At 42.2% G+C, this 6260-nt stretch overlaps 1 long non-coding RNA gene across 1 annotated transcript in view; it reads right to left on the reverse strand.

The window, feature by feature from the left end:
• Positions 1-608: 608 nt before the first annotated feature.
• LOC112074726 (uncharacterized) overlaps positions 609-6260 on the reverse strand; it is an 11326-nt gene continuing 5674 nt past the window's right edge. Inside the window, exons 2-3 of the long non-coding RNA XR_002894821.1 lie at positions 806-859; positions 609-679 (exon numbers count right to left, since the gene is read on the reverse strand). This is a non-coding gene — a long non-coding RNA (uncharacterized lncRNA). The remainder of the gene's footprint in view (positions 680-805; positions 860-6260) is intronic.

Genomic DNA, 6260 nt, shown 5'->3' on the forward strand with positions numbered 1-6260 from the left:
ACCACAGCTAAAAAAAATTGACCACAGTGGAATAGCAGTCCCATGACCTGTTTAGGATTCCTAGCATGTGGGGCTCTGACCATGTGACCAGGGTTGTGTGAAGAGAAAGTGTGTGTGACGCTTCTTGTTGTTTTGTCTCAGGGGCCACCTGGAGAGACAGGGCCCAGCGGTCAACAAGGAAATCCTGGATTACAGGTAACCCACAACCTCACACAAGTCAACACACAACAACATGTTGTCAAAAACATCATCCATAAAAAACACGTCTCAACACTTTTTTTCTTTCCATTCTTTCTCTTTTTCTACTCTCTCTTTTCTTTCTACTCTTCTCTTTATCTTTCTACTCTCTCTTTATCTTTCTACCTCTCTCTTTATCTTTCTACTCTCTCTTTGTCTTTCTACTCTCTCTTTATCTTTCTACTCTCTCTTTTCTTTCTCTCTCTCTTTATCTTTCTACTATCTCTTCGTGTTTACTTTAATTAATAAAAGTCACTCGCATTCCACAGGTCTGATTGTGTTTCTAAACACCATCGTTAGAAAGCTTTTATTCACCCATTATAGTCATCATGGATCAACTGTTGTCATTTTGAGGTCATGAAAACTACAAATCCCATTTTAAGTTAAAAATACTGACCAGGTTGCCCTTTGATCCTTGAACTCCATCCACACCTGTAATACCCTGAAAGAGAAAGACAGSTAATCAGATTTAACTGTATTCGATGTTATCTATTAATATCAGACTGGTTTGAAGGGTGTTAAATTGCCCATTGAACAGCATTAGGGTGAAGGTTGGATGTTGACTTACTGGCTGCCCAGGTGGCCCAGGGGACCCTCTGGCTCCGACAAGTCCTCTGGCACCCTAGAGTCAAACACAGCACACKGATCAATACTGTATCAGGTTCATATAAGCTCATGTATATATATATACATCCTCAAATTATGACAAATACAGGTACAGTATACAGTACCAGTCAAAAGTTTGGACACACCTACACATTCAAGGGTTTTTCTTTGTTTTTACTATATTCTACATTGTAGAATAATAGTGAAGTCATCAAMACTATGAAATAGCACATATGGAATCATGTAGTAACCAAAAAAGTGTTAAACAAATAAAAATATGTTTGATATTTGAGATTCTTCAAAGTAGCCACCCTTTGCCTTGATGACAGCTTCGCACACTCTTGGTATTCTCTCAACCAGCTTCACCTGGAATGCTTTTCCAACAGTCTTGAAGGASTTCCCACATATTCTGAGCACTTCTTGGCTGCTTTTCCTTCACTCAGCGGTCCAACTCATCCCAAACCATCTCAATTGGGTTGAGGTCAGGTGACTGCTACCATGTTGTGTTGCTACCATGTTGTTGTCAGTGTTGTGTTGTTTCTCTTGTCGTGATATGTGTTTTGTCCTATATTTATATTTTATTTATTTATTTTTAGTCCCAGCCCCCATCCCCACAGCAGTAATTTTGCCTTTTGGTCGGCCGTCATTGTAAATAAGAATTTGTTCTTAACTGACTTGCCTAGTTAAATAAAGGTTAAATAAAATCCAATAAATAAATAAATTGTGGAGGCCAGGTCATCTGATGAAGCACTCCATCACTCGCCTTCTTCGTCAAATAGCCCTTATCAAATCAAATCAAATTTTATTTGTCACATGCGCCGAATACAACAGGTGTACTGTAGACCTTACAGTGAAATGCTTACTTACAAGCCCTTAACCAACAATGCAGTTTTATGAAAATACCAACAAACAAAAAAATTAAGTAAGAGATAAATAACGATAGCGGGGCTACCGGTACAGAGTCAAAGTGCGGGGGCACCGGTGTCGAGGTAATTGAGGTAATATGTACATGTAGGTAGAGTCATTAAAGTGACGATGCATAGATAATAACAGAGAGTAGCAGCAGAGTAAAAGAGAGGGGGGACAATGCAAATAGTCTGGGTAGCTCTTTGATTAGCTGTTCAGGAGTTTAATGGCTTGGGGGTAGAAGCTGTTTAGAAGCCTCTTGGAGCTAGACTTGGCGCTCCGGTACCGCTTGACGTGCGGTAGCTGTAACGGCTTTCCTCCATCTCTTCATCCGAAGAGGAGTAGCAAGGATTGGACCAAAGTGCAGCGCGGCTAGTGTTCAACATGTTTAATAAAGAACAAGTGAAACACTACAAACAACATACAAGACCCCCAACCCGCTTCATCTCTCCTCACAGAACACACACGCAGAGACACTCCAACCCGCTCATCTCTCTCACAGACACACACACGCAGCGACACCCCCAACCCGCTTCATCTCTCCTCACAGACACACACCACGCACTCTCACAGAAATACACACTTGCCCATATGCGCACAGGCACATTAACTCGCTCTTCCTCAGACACCCCACAGACATACCACACAGACACACACACTCAAACATTACTTACACTATCTCTCAAACACGCACAACATCAATCATGATGAGCACCAGAAACACCACACAACACGCATACAGACGCACACACATATATACTGTATATACAGTACCAGTCAAAATTTTGGACACACTACTCATTCAAGGGTTTTTCTTTATTTTTAAAATATTTTACATTGTAGAATAATAGTGAAACATCAAAACTATGAAATACACATATGGAATCATGTAGTAACCAAAAAAGTGTTGAACAAATCAAAATATATTTGAATATTGAGATTTCTCAAAGTAGCCACTCTTTGCCTTGATGACAGCTTTGCACCCTCTTGGCATTCTCTCAACCAGCTTTATGAGGTAGTCACTGGAATGCATTTAATTACACGTGTGCCTTGTTAAAAGTTCATTTGTGGAATTTCTTTCCTTAATGCGTTTGAGCAATCAGTTGTGTTGTGACAAGGTAGGGTTGGTATACAGAAGATAGCCCTATTTGGTAAAAGACCAAGTCCTATTATGGCTAGAACAATTCAAATAAGCAAAGAGAAATGACAGTCCATCATTACTTTTAAGACTGAAGGTCAGTCATTCCTGAAAATTTCAACCTTTGAAAGTTTCTTCAAGTGCAGTGCAAAACCATCAAGCGCTTGATGAAACTGTCTCTCATGAGGACTGACACAGGAAAGGAAGACCCCAGAGTTACCTCTGCTGCAGAGGATAAGTTCATTAAGAGTTACAGCCTCAGAAATTGCAGCCAATAAATGCTACAGAGTTCAAGTAACAAACAAATCTCACATCAAACTGTTCAGAGGAGACTGTTGATGAATCAGGCCTTCATGGTCGGAATTGCTGCAAAGAAACAACTAAAAAGGACACAAATAAAAGAAAGACTTGCTTGGGCCAAGAAACCCAGCAATGAACAGAGCGGTGGAAATCTGTCCTTTGGTCTGATGAGTCCGAATTTAGATTTTTGGTTCCAACCGCCGTGTCTTTGTGAGACACAGAGTAGGTGAACAGATGATCTCCGCATGTGTGCTTCCCACCGTGAAGCATGGAGGAGGAGATGTGATGGTGTAGTGTGTGCATGTGGGCTGGTGACACTGTCAGTGGTTTTACTTAGATTCAAGCACACTTAACCACATGGCTATACAGCATTCTGCAGTGACACGCCATCCCCTTGGTTTGTGCTTAATGGGACTATCAACTGTTTTTCAACAGGACGCAACAACACCTACCCTCAGGCTGTGTAACCTGCCTAAATGACTACCGACCCGTAAGCATCACGTCTGTAGGCATGACATGCTTTGAAAGGCTGGTCATGGCTACATCAAACCATTATCCCAGAAACCCTAGACCCACTTCAATTTAATACCGCCCAACAGATCCCCAGATGATGCAATCTCTATTTGCACTCACACTGCCTTTCCCACCTGGAATAAAGGAACACCTAGTGAGAATGCTATTCATTAACTACAGCTCAGCGTTCAACACCATAACGTGCCTCAAAGTTTCATCACTAAGCTAAGGACCTGGGACTAAACACCTCCCTCTGCAACTGGATCTTGGACTTCCTGACGGGCTGCCCCAGGTGGTAAGGGTAAGAAAACAACACCACGTTTGATCCTCAACCACGGGGCCGCTTCAGGGGTGCGTGCCAGTCCCCTCCTGTACTCCTGTTCACTCATGACTGCACGGCCAGGCACACTCAACTCTAAGTTTGCTGATGACACAAGTGGCAATGATGAGACAGCCTATAGGAGGAGGTCAGAGACTGTGACCATTGGTGGCAAGGACAACAAACTCTCCCTCAACGTGATCAAGACAAAGGAGATTATTGTGGACTACAGGAAAAGAGGACCGAGCACCCCCCATTCCCATCGCGGGGCTGTAGTGGAGCAGGTTGGAGCTTGGCGTCCACATGCCAACAAAGTAACATGGTCCAGCACACAAGACAGTCGTGAAGAGGGGCACGACAAAACCTATCCCCCTCAGGAGACTGAAAAGACTTGGCATGGGTCCTCAGATCCTCAAAAGGTTTTACAGCTGCAACATCGAGAGCATCCTGATGGGTTGCATCACTGCCTGGTATGGCAACTGCTCGGCCTCTGACCGCAAGGCACTACAGAGGGTAGTTGCGTACGGCCCAGTACATCACCGGACCAAGATTCCTGAAATCCAGGACCTCTATACACAGGGCGATATCAGAGGAAGGCCTAAAAAGTGTCAAGATCCAGCCACCCTGGTCATAGATTGTTCTCTCTGTCTCTAACCGCACGGCAAGCGGTACCGGAGCACCATGTTCTAGGTCCAAGAGGCTTCTAAACAACTTCTACCCCCAAGCCATAAGACTCCTAAAACCTAATCAAATGGCTACCCAGACTATTTATCATTGCCCCTCTCTACACTGCTGTTACTCTCGTTGTTATCTATGCATAGTCCTATAATAACTCTACCTACATGTACATATTACCTCAATTACCCTCGACACCGGCTGCCCCCGCACATTGACTCTGTACCGTACCTCCTGTATATAGCCCCGCTATTGTTATTTACTGCTGCTTTTATTATTTTATTCTTATCTCTTTACGTTCATTTTTTTTAAATGTTGTGGTAATTTTCGCATTTCACAGTAAGGGTCCTCAACCTGCTGTATATGTGAAAACACGAATTTGATTTGATTAATAAGGGCTAGATGACGAAGAAGGAGAGTGATGGAGTGCTTCATCAGACTGACCTGGCAAGTCATTCTATGTTATAATAGGCAAATCCGGTTAAGAACAAATTCTTATTTACATGGGCTACTGAACAAAAGTCAAAATGCCTCCTGCGGGGACGGGGGCTGGGATTTAAAAATAAATAAATAAAATATAAGGAAAAAACACAGATCACAACAGATAGATAACAGCAACCTCACTATGACACAACATGGTAGCAACACAAATGCGGTAGCAGTCACCTGACTCAAACCCAATTGAGATGGTTTGGGATGAGTTGGAACGCTGAGTGAAGGAAAACAGCCAGAAAGTGCTCAGAATATGTGGGAATCCTTTCAAACTGTTGGAAAAGCATTCCAGGTGAAGCTGGTTGAGAGAATACCAAGAGTGTGCAAAGCTGTCATCAAGCAAAGGGTGGCTACTTTGAAGATTCTCAAATATCAAATATATTTTGTTTAACACTTTTTTTGTTACTACATGATTCCATATGTGTTATTTCTATGTTTTTGATTGTATCACTATTTCTACAATGTAGAAAATAGTAAAAACAAAGAAAACCCTTGAATGGTAGGTTGTGTCCCAAACTTTTGACTGCGTACTGTTTACTGTACCTGTATTTCAGTCATAATTTGAGGATGTATATATACATGAGCTTATATGAACCTGATACAGTATTGATCAGTGTGCTGTGTTTGACTCTAGGGTGCCAGAGGACTTGTCGGGAGCCAGAGGGGTCCCCTGGGCCACCTGGGCAGCCAGTAAGTCAACATCCAACCTTCACCTTAATGCTGTTCTCAATAGCAATTTAACACCCTTCAAACCAGTCTGACATTAATAGATAACATCAAATACAGTTAAATCTGATTACCTGTCTTTCTCTTTCAGGGTATTACAGGTGTGGATGGAGTTCAAGGTCAAAGGGCAACCTGGTCAGTATTTTTAACTTAAATGGGATTTGTAGTTTTCATGACCTCAAATGACAACAGTTTGATCCATCATGACTATGATGGGTGAATAAAAGCTTTCTAACGATGGTGTTTAGAACACAATCAGACCTGTGGAATGCGAGTGACTTTTTATTAATTAAAAGTAAACAGCTAAAAAAGCATTGACCACAGTGGAATAGCAGTCCCATGACCTGT

Source organism: Salvelinus sp. IW2-2015, unplaced genomic scaffold, assembly GCF_002910315.2.
Source record: "Salvelinus sp. IW2-2015 unplaced genomic scaffold, ASM291031v2 Un_scaffold2777, whole genome shotgun sequence".
Taxonomy (NCBI): domain Eukaryota; kingdom Metazoa; phylum Chordata; class Actinopteri; order Salmoniformes; family Salmonidae; genus Salvelinus; species Salvelinus sp. IW2-2015.